The sequence below is a fragment of the Arachis ipaensis genome, chromosome B10, assembly GCF_059453495.1.
Source record: "Arachis ipaensis isolate K30076 ecotype BB chromosome B10, ASM5945349v1, whole genome shotgun sequence".
NCBI classification, from domain to species: Eukaryota; Viridiplantae; Streptophyta; class Magnoliopsida; order Fabales; family Fabaceae; genus Arachis; species Arachis ipaensis.
Genome location: NC_142435.1, coordinates 21,091,678 through 21,102,976, shown reverse-complemented (window position 1 = coordinate 21,102,976; position 11,299 = coordinate 21,091,678). Strand labels below are relative to the sequence as shown.

At 44.5% G+C, this 11,299-nt stretch overlaps 1 pseudogene across 1 annotated transcript; it reads left to right on the top strand.

Moving 5' to 3' along the window:
• Positions 1-1,697: 1,697 nt before the first annotated feature.
• On the top strand, positions 1,698-3,416 carry LOC107624437 (ethylene-responsive transcription factor ERF060 pseudogene; annotated as a pseudogene). The gene has a single exon (XR_015906978.1). The product of XR_015906978.1 is annotated as an ethylene-responsive transcription factor ERF060 pseudogene (transcript).
• Positions 3,417-11,299: the final 7,883 nt, after the last annotated feature.

Sequence of the window (11,299 nt, the reverse complement as noted above, 5' to 3'; positions counted from 1 at the left end):
AATTTAAAAATATATTTTAAGCCTTTAATCTCTTTAAAATATGAACACATCGACCCTTGAGTTCAATTTGTTTTATTTTAAAAATTATTACATGTATGTATCCGTATCAATTAGATTAGTACAATGAGAATTATATTTGATTTTTTTGTTAGGTCTAATAAACCTAAATAAATATGATATCAATATGTTTAAATTTTTAAAAATTTAAATATCACAAATAAAAAAATTAATGACTTATTTATCTCTTTTTCTAATAAGAAGCTATATAATAACTTAATAAGCATTTAGATGCATACAAACACTGACAAAACAAAACAAAAGGTTGATGTGGAACGATGATTTTTAAATTTTTAACATTTAACAATTCAGATGCGAGTATGGATCCATTCATGGGATATGAGAAAAGAAAACAAGTAAAGGCATTAAATACCAAAAGTTGACATTTCGAGGGCAACACAACACAGAACCATTCGTTTCTTCAGCTATGCCTAACCCAATGAACTAACGACACGTGTGGGACAAAGCTATCAGGTGGAGGTTACATGTGCTAGTCTCCATGTGAGGGTCATAGTATACGTGTCATTCCTTCATAGGCCAGCCCTCATCGAATAAAGCTCCCCCCATTGAATGAAGTTGACGAGGCAAAAGCCAAAGCAAGAAAGAACGTGATTTGAGCAAGCAAAGAACCAAAGGAACATTTTGGAGAGCGCATTTGCACACCTAAACCCGTGTGCAATTTTATTTTCTGAATATTTTATAAATGATCATTTCTAAATTAATTTGATACATTCATCAAATATCAGATTAATTCGATAAAATTATTCAAAAATTAATAATTTGTTGAATAATTTTATTTAGTGGTAATTTTGTCAAACTAATAATTTAGCTTTTTATAGATAGAGTTAATTTATTTATTTTATGTTTAGAATTGTTCGTATTTAAATCTTTTTATAATAAAAATAATAATTTATTCTCTATTGTTTAATTTTTTTCGTTTTATCAAAACCAAATTTATGTATAATCTGATATAAACTTGCTTAAGATGGATATGATTCTTTTCAATATAATTTTAATAAAGTTATACATTTAGAAATTATTTAAAATTTCTTATTAAGTTAATGCATTAATATTTTTATAAATTATTTCTGTATCTAAAGTGAGAGTCTAGATTTCCAAAATAAGTAAACGTGTAAAGTGACAAAATGAGTGAATAATTATTCTTTGATTCAATTGATACCACTTCCTCAAGACAAAGATTATTAATCTAAAGATAAGTATTGTTTTAAGAGTTAAATTTAAATGTACTGATAATATAAAATATTTTGTATATTCGTTCAATTATATTTTTTTTAGATTATTATTCATGCGATCAATATAAAATATAATTATTTTTTCTGACTTAACGTTACGTAATTAATTGCATATATAAGATTATTAAAATTAAATTTTGTTTTATATTTTATTTTATTTGACACATTATTTTTTCACAGAAAAGAATCCAACGGTTTAGTTGAAACATTAATTCAAATTTAAAACATAAATACTACAAAACAAGTAAAAGTGTATAAACCAATTGTTAGTGGAAAAATTAGGCATCAACTTAATACCACAAATATCATTCTTCATACCGGTGGGGACCATCACCACTACATGAGTGTATATATATAAACCCCATGAAAAAGGGTTCCCCCAATTAAAATTCAAGAGTTGAATTAGAGGTCACCACCCCCACAAATAAAACTAAGTTAGATCACAAATATTTTCTCTATTTGCTTCCCTTTTGTCCAATCTTCATCATTCATCATAGCTTCTTTAAAGAACCTCTTGTTCTCTGGTTTTGGAATTGAGACAGGTTCGTCTTCACTATTTTGAAATACCTATAGTTCTTTTAATTTTTCTTGTGTATTATTAGAATCTTATGGCAGCAGCTATAGATATATACAATAGCATGATGACACAAGATTACTTATCATACTCTTGTAGTGATGAAGAGTTGATGAAAGCACTTGAGCCTTTTATTATGACAAGTGATTATTTTTCATCTAACTCTAATAATAGCAACAGTAACTATAATAATTATTTACCCTCTTTTTCTCTCTCACCTTCTTCCCCTGCTTCATCATCATCACTATACCCTTCTTATTACAATTCCTTCACTTCCAATTACAACCCTTCACCGTTAAATTCTACCACCCAAAGTTCCATAAGACTCAACCAACTCACGCCATCTCAAATTCTCCAAATCCAATCACAAATCCATGTTGCACAACAACAAGAAAAGAATCAACATGCTTTGTCCCTAGGGCCAAAGCCTGTCCCCATGAAGCATGCCGGCGTGACGAATTCCTCTGCGGCCGCGAAGCCTACAAAGCTCTACCGAGGGGTGAGGCAAAGGCATTGGGGAAAATGGGTAGCAGAGATAAGGCTACCAAAGAACCGAACCCGTCTTTGGCTTGGAACATTCGAAACGGCTGAAGAAGCAGCGTTGGCTTATGACAACGCTGCTTTTAAGCTAAGAGGAGAACTTGCACGGCTTAATTTCCCTCACCTTCGCCATCGCGGGGCACACGTGTATGGTGAATTCGGGGAAATCAAGCCGTTACCCTCTTCGGTGGACGCGAAACTCCAAGCCATTTGTGAAGGCTTGGAGAAAACAGAGAAGGTTGTAGTGGATACAAAGCCTAAGATAGAGGAAAATGCAACTGAATCCAACGTTGGATTTGGTTGTGCTGAGTTTGAGGATTATAAGTTGGAGAAGAAGCCAAAGTTGTCTTCACCTTTGCTGTCTGATGAATCGTCCGCCGCGGGCGGTGTGTCTTCGCCAGAATCCGATATCACTTTCTTGGATTTCTCGGATCCAGATGAAATTGATAACCTTGGGTTGGATTTGAAGAAGTATCCTTCAGTGGAGATTGATTGGGCGTCTATATGAGTCTTGAATACACAATTTTAATTTATTCTAAAATATTTGTATATTTTTAGAGCATATTTAATTTGTGTCACAAAAATATTTACAAACCACTCATAACTATTAATAATTATATAAAGAGATTATATGAGTGAGTTATTGTAATTATTTTTGAAAGATATATTAAACTTGCTCAAAGAACATGCAAATATTTATGGTTAAGTGGATTAATTTTACTTAGGTTGGTTAGGTTGTGTCATTTGCATGCATATGCTACGTTGTAATTTAGATTTTTTTTTTCAGTGTCTTGTGGCAGAGGCTGCAATGAGACTTTTTTATACCATTGCAGTAATTTTGCCAAATTTTAGTGTCTTGGTCTGCTGTTTTCTTTTTTGTTATCTGCATGGCCATTGGAACTTCAACTTGTGTCTTGGCTACTTTTTCTGTAGTCCATATGTAGATTAAAGTGCCTCTAAATAAATACAAGTTTCGGAAATTATCACTAAAAGTAATGCTACGTAATTAATTTTGTTTTTGTCAATGTTATCTAATTTTTTAAAAATTATTTTATTTATTTTAAATTTTAAATCTTAAATTATAAATTTATAATTTTAAATCCTAAATTATAAAGCTAAACTCTAAAATTAGTTAATGTTAACTAACTAAAAAATAATTTTTTATATTTTTTCTATCTCTAATAATATAATAATAATATTTATTTTTCCCAATTCAGATAGATATCCTCGGTCAATTAAGGTGAAGTTCAAATTCTTGACATTTAATGAAGAGACAATGAATTCTTTTTAGTCAACCACTCTCCTGGTTAATAATAATAAAGTAGTTTAAATGAATAGAGATTACCTTTAAATTTTTTTGTTAATTAAATCTAATTAAATTGATTTAATATAACAAAAATCAGTTATAATTAATATTATTTTAAATCTTATTTAATTTGATTGGACTTCATTCATAAAAAAATTTGAATATGTAATATTATTCTTATTTAAAATACTAAAATAATGGTTATAATTATAAACTAAAAGTATGTTAGTATCGGTTTTTAGTTAATATGTATCCAAAAATAATTTTTTAAAATTAAATATCATTTAATATAAGAGATGAACATTATATCAGATCTAGTTAAGTATTCTTTTACCCACATTTCAAGACTTTATTAGATCAACATGATATCAGATCTAGTTAAGTACTTTATTTTAGTAATGGTTTTTGTATTTTTACTTTCTTATTATATTTAATGGTTAGTTTCTAGTGTATGATGAAATGGGATAAATTTACCAATGTGACAACTTTATGTAATTACCACAATTTTATTTAATCTTATACATATAAATTCTATTTGAATCTAGTACACCGCATGACCGTATCCATTATATTTTTGTTACGGCCTGGCCCAAATTCACGCGGGTCAACCCGACCCGAGTTCCCTCCGGCCCAGCAACACGTCCTCCACCCGACTCGGACACGCGTCCCGTACGGCTTGCACACAGCTGTGGGACAGCGTCCTTGAGGGTATGGGCCTGTCCACTTGAGGGGCCCACTACTGACATGTATATAAGGGGGAGACTGGCTCTCCCCCCGAGGTACGTCACATACTTTATCACCCTTTTCACCTGCACACCTTACTGACAAGAGCGTCGGAGTGTCTTTGCAGGTGGCACCCCCCTCTCACGCGAAGTGCTCGGGACCTCGCGCACCGCTGACCGGCAGTCCACGACTTGACGAGCCCCTACCATCATCCCGGATCACAACCCAAATCGTTCATCAACCGACTTACCGAACATTGGCGCCGTCTGTGGGGACTCGTCCATGGACTTCGTGCTAGTCGAAACGGAGGCAAGTCGCGAGGCCGTACCCGGAGGCGATGCCGCCGGGACGGGAAACCGACAACATCCGAGATCCCCCGAGGGACGCAACCCAGGCGCACGAGAGACGCCCCTTCGGGGGGACTGGCGACAACCACGCCAGAATAATGCAAGAACTACGCCACAGAATGCAGGACTTAGAGCGCAGGCTAGCAGAAAGAGAGCGCGACCAACGCTCCCCAGAGCGGAGCCCTACCCGTTCCCGTTCAAGGAGCCGCCCGAGGCACACGCCCAGCCCCGAATACGAGTCGGAGAGCACTGGGGGGCGGGCACGCCCCAGAAGAAGGAGTCGGGACCCCATCATCTACGCCCGACACGAAAGGCGGCGTGCGTCAAACAGGGGCGACGAGGAGGCGCGCCGTGAGAATGACGAGTCGAGAAGAACTGCCTGAGGACCCGTCATAATAGGAGCGACTCCTTTCCACCGTTCCGTACTCGAGGTCCGACTACCGAAACACTTCGACAAGCCGACAGACATGAAGTATGACGGAACGCAAGACCCCCTGGAACACTTGACGGCCTTTGAGGCCAGGATGAACCTAGAAGGAGTGGGTGACGAGGTCAGATGTCGCGCTTTCCCAGTCACCTTAGCGGGCCCGGCAATACGGTGGTTCAACAACCTCCCGCAAGGCTCGGTGACCCAATTCTCCGACATCAGCCACGCCTTCTTGGCTCAGTTCACGACTAGGATTGTCAAAGCCAAACACCCAATAAATTTGCTAGGGGTGACACAGAGACCCGGAGAGCCGACCAGGAAGTACCTGGACCGTTTTAATGACAAGTGCTTGGAAATTGACGGTCTGACGGACTCGGTGGCAAGTTTGTGCTTAACGAACGGGCTCTCGAATGAGGACTTCAGGAAACACCTCACCACAAAGCCTGTCTGGACAATGCAAAAGATCCAGTGCGTGGCCAAAGAATACATCAATGACGAGGAAGTCAGCCGGATTGTGGCTGCCAATAAACGGTAGCCCGCCTACAACCAAGCCCGGCACTTTGAAGCCAGAGAAAGACCAAAGGAACACGCCAGGGACGGCGGTCCGAGTAAACCACCCAAACCGTTCCCCCGAGTTGGGAAGTTCACCAACTACACCCCCCTCACGGCATCGATCACTGAAGTTTACCAACAGATAGCAGAAAAAGGGATACTGTCGAAGCCCCGACCACTGAAAGACAGGACGGGAGGAAACAAGAACCTCTACTGCGAGTATCACAAGGGTTACGGGCACAAGACCCAAGACTGCTTTGACCTAAAGGACGCCCTCGAGCAAGCCATCAGGGACGGCAAACTCGCCGACTTCTCCCACCTTATAAGGGAACCAAGGAGACGCAACCGGGACCACGACAGCGAAGATAGATCCCGACCAACGAGGCGACGACAAGAACCAGAGGGTGACGACCACGGTCTCACGGTGGTAAACGTGGTGACGGCCAGGAATACCGCCCCGAAGTCAAAATCGGCACAGAAGAAAGATGCCAAGGTCCTAGCGGTCTCCACCTCACCCGTTAGAAGTCTTAAGGGTCTCCCACCTATCTCTTTCGGCCCGGAGGACCAATGGTTCGACGAGGTGCCGAAAAGTCCGCCCATGGTCATCACGGCTAGGGTCGGAACTGGCCTCGTCAAACGAATCCTGGTAGACACGGGGGCAGACTCAAATATCATGTTCCGAAACGTTTTCGATGCCTTGGGATTGAGAGATTCCGACCTGACGACCCACCAGCACGGTGTGGTAGGGTTAGGCGACCACTTCATCAAGCCGGACGGAATCATCACACTCCCGACCTCTGTGGGACAAGGGCAAAGACGGAGAACAGTCATGGCAGACTTTGTGATATTACGAGATTCGACGGCTTATAACATCATCCTGGGGAGAAAGACCATTAACGACCTGGGGGCAGCTATCAGTACGAAACTACTGGTGATGAAGTTCATCACCGATGACGGATCCGTGGGATCCCTCAGGGGCGACTTGGAAACGGCGGTCGCTTGCGACCACGCCAACCTTTCTCTCAGGAAAAAATCCAAAGAAGCGTCAGGGGTCTTCCTGGCCGACCTGGATGCCAGGGTAGACGACAAACCCAGACCAGAGCCAGAAGGAGACTTGGAAAAGTTCAGAGTCGGCGAGGAGGACGATAAATTCACATTCATAAACAGAAACCTCCCCCACGAGATAAAGGAGCCTTTGATGGAAATGATCAGGGTCAATGCCGACCTCTTTGCCTGGACACCTGCCGACATGCCCGGGATAGATCCCCATCTCATGTCGCATCACCTGGCCGTAAAGGCAGGAGCCAAACCAGTGGCCCAGAGAAGGAGAAAAATGTCGCAAGAAAGGGCGGAATAGGTGGCCAAGCAAACGGCCAGCCTCCTAGAAGCGGGATTCATCCGGGAACTGGACTACTCAACTTGGTTGTCGAATGTAGTTCTGGTTAAAAAACACAATGGGAGGTGGAGAATGTGTGTGGACTACTTTGACCTCAACAAGGCCTGTCCCAAGGACTGCTACCCCCTGCCTAATATTGATGCATTTGTCGACGCAGCGGCAGGGTTCAGGTATCTAAGCTTCATGGATGCCTACTCAGGGTACAATCAGATACCGATGCACCGACCCGACGAGGAAAAAATGGCGTTCATAACGCCAGGGGGCATCTATTGTTACAAGGTAATGCCGTTTGGTCTAAAAAATGCTGGGGCCACGTACCAAAGGTTGATGAACAAGATATTCAGCGAACTCATGGGCAAAACAGTAGAAGTCTATGTGGATGACATACTCGCAAAGACCGCACGACCCGACGATCTCCTGAGCGACCTTAACGGCGTTTTCTCGTCCCTACGGCAACACGGCATGAGGCTTAATCCGCTCAAATGCGCGTTCGCCATGGAGGCCGGAAAGTTCCTGGGCTCATGATCACTCAAAGAGGAGTGGAAGCCAATCCCGAAAAGTGCCAAGCGGTCCTTCAAATGAAGAGTCCGGGTTGTATCAAAGACGTCCAGAGACTTGCCGGAAGATTGACAGCTTTATCACGTTTTCTCGGCGCATCGACAGCAAGAGCCCTACCCTTCTTCAATTTAATGAGAAAGGGAATGACGTTCGAATGGACCGCTCAAATGCGCGTTCGCCATGGAGGCCGGAAAGTTCCTGGGCTCATGATCACTCAAAGAGGAGTGGAAGCCAATCCCGAAAAGTGCCAAGCGGTCCTTCAAATGAAGAGTCCAGGTTGTATCAAAGACGTCCAGAGACTTACCGGAAGATTGACAGCTTTATCACGTTTTCTCGGCGCATCGGCAGCAAGAGCCCTACCCTTCTTCAATTTAATGAGAAAGGGAATGACGTTCGAATGGACCCCAGCGTGCGAAGAGGCATTCAACCACTTCAAGGAAATCTTGGCGGCACCACCAGTTCTCGGGAAACCCAGAGCCGGAGAACCGCTCTACCTCTACCTGTCAGTAACCGAGGAAGCGCTTGCCGCGGTCCTCGTTACAGAAGAAACAAAGACACAACAGCCCGTTTACTTCGTGAGCAGGGCACTCCAGGGACCAGAGCTGAGGTACAGCAAACTGGAAAGACTGGCGCTGGCGCTCCTAGTGTCCTCCCGAAGGTTAAGACAATACTTCCAGAGTCACCGTATAGTCGTGAGGACAGATCAGGCGATTCGACAAATACTGCAAAAACCTGATTTGGCTGGTAGGATGATGACCTGGGCCATCGAGCTCTCACAATATGACCTACAGTATGAGCCCCGACATGCAATCAAGGCCCAGGCAATGGCAGACTTCTTGGTGGAGGTAACGGGGGACCCTCCCGAGGAAACGGGCACACGGTGGAGGCTTCATGTGGACGGAGCCTCCAACCAAACGTCCGGAGGAGCAGGGGTCATCTTGGAAAGCCCAGCAGGGGTCATCTATGAGCAATCGACCAAGTTCGAGTTCCCAGTGTCGAACAACCAAGCAGAATATGAGGCTCTCCTAGGCGGACTAATGCTGGCTCGGGAAGTCGGGGCGACTAGGGTCGAAGTATGCAGCGACTCCCAAGTCGTCACCTCACAGGTAAACGGAAGCTACCAAGCCCGGGACCCCCTCCTCCAAAAATACTTGGAAAAGGTTAAGGAAATGACAAGCCAGTTCCAGGAGGTCATCGTCCAGCACGTTCCAAGAGAAAGGAACACGCGGGCAGACCTCCTGTCGAAGCTGGCGAGCACAAAGCCAGGATCGGGTAACCGGTCGCTCATCCAAGGCATGGTGAAGGAACCAACGGTCGCCCTCCACTTGACGGAGTCGAGCCCCTCATGGCTGGACCCCATCACCAACTTCCTGGAACTCGGCAAGTTGCCCGAAGATGAGAAAGCAGCCAAAGCTTTAAGAAGGGAGGCGGCCAGATATGCAATCCTACAGAGACAACTATTCAAAAAGGGACTTAGCCAGCCCCTATTGAAGTGTTTGCACCCCGACCAAACGGACTACGTGCTTAGAGAAGTCCATGAGGGGTGTTGCGGACACCACATCGGGGGCAAAGCCCTAGCAAGGAAGCTCATCCGAGCAGGATACTACTGGCCGACAATGATGAAGGACTCAAAGGAATTCGTCAGAAAATGCACGAAGTGTCAACAAAACGCCAACTTCCACAAGGCACCGGCCTCCGAGCTAAGCTCGCTAACGACTACACGACCTTTTGCACAATGGGGAGTCGACCTCCTGGGACCTTTCCCGGTCGGCCCAGGACAAGTCAAATACCTCATTGTCGCCATTGACTACTATACCAAATGGGTGGAGGCTGAACCACTAGCCACGATATCGTCCTCCAACTGCCGGAAGTTCATGTGGAGGCAAGTGATAACCCGTTTCGGTATCCCGGAGGTCGTTATCTCGGACAACGGGACCCAGTTCACCGACAAGAAGTTCATGGAATTCCTTTCTGGCCTGGGGATAAAGCAAAAATTCTCCTCAATAGAACACCCCCAAACAAACGGGCAGGTAGAGGCCGCAAACAAAGTCGTCCTCCTTGGTCTAAAGAAGCGCCTAGACAATAAGAAAGGAAGCTGGGCTGACGAACTCTCCTCCGTCTTATGGTCTTACCGGACAACCGAGCAAAGCGCTACGGGGAAAACTCCCTTTCGCCTAATATACGGGGTCGATGCGGTGATACCAGTCGAAATCGGCGAACCGAGCCCCCGACTACTGCTCGTGGGCATGAGCGAAGCGGTCGAGAAAGACCTGATTGAGGAAACAAGGGAGATAGCTCACCTAACAGAAACGGCGCTGAAACAAAGAATAGCCCTGCGTTACAACGCAAAAGTCCTCAAACGAGATTTCGAGGAAAGGGACCTCGTCCTGCGACGCAACGACATCGGCGTCCCGACCCCAGGGGAAGGCAAGCTGGCGGTAAACTGGGAAGGACCCTACAGGGTAAGGGAGGTACTCGGCAAAGGTGCTTACAAGCTCGAAAGACTCGACGGCAAGGAAGTACCCAGAACATGGAATGCGGGTAGCCTAAGAAGGTTCTACCCATGACCAGACGATTCGCCGAACTGAGAACTTAAAGAAATAGGTAAATACCCGCTTTGTCCAGATGACAATCTACCTTTTTATCTTGTCAAATATTCACCATATTGGTTAAATTGCTTGGCTAACGATTAACTCATACTTGGTTAATTTGCTTTTTACTCATGCTTGTCTACTTGTCTACTTCTTTTACTTCTTCCCTACGTGCGACGCACACGAGCGCGTCTTAAAACGGCAGACCGGGACTGATCACCCCGGGGGCCATCTTAGTTACGGCCAAAGCAAACTGCGACGACAACACGACCACGGCAATCCAAGCCATAACTATCACAAAACGGGAAAACGGGCGCGAGCCCCCCAAGAGAAATAACAACAAATACAATAAACGACAACCCGGCCAAACGACCAAATAAGTATAACTTATAAAGAGTCAAAACAAAGAACGAACAACAGGTTGTTCAGCAAATGCATTACAAAATATCCTAAGTTACAAGACTTCACTTCCTCGGCATGTCAACAATCTTTCCGTCCTGGATAGTCTTGAAAACGCCAATTGACGACGTGTCGAAATCAGGAGCTGCGATCCTCAGCTGAGCCTTCAGGGCATCTTTGGTCATCAAGATAGCATTCTTCCCTTGCTCCTTGGTCACCTTAAGCTTCTTCTTAAGCTCAGCGGCCTCTGCTTTAGCGGCCTTCGCCTCCGAGACGGCCTGCTCCCGCTCTTTTTCCAAGGCGACAACCCGACCCTGAGCGGCGTTCAGTTGACCCTCCAATGTCATCTCGCGCTCAAGAAGCCGGGCCACGGTCTCATCGGACGCCTTCAACCTCTCCGCAACAAACGACGACTTCTCCTCAGCAGCGCTAAGCTTTCCCCCCATCTCGGACAGCTGACCCTGGAGGAGTTCAACTTGAGCCTTAAAGTCATTGTTCGCCTTAACAGAGGACTCAAGCTTCCTCCGAAACGCCTCCATACCGGATAACTCGAATTCGGCCTTCCGAGCTATCACG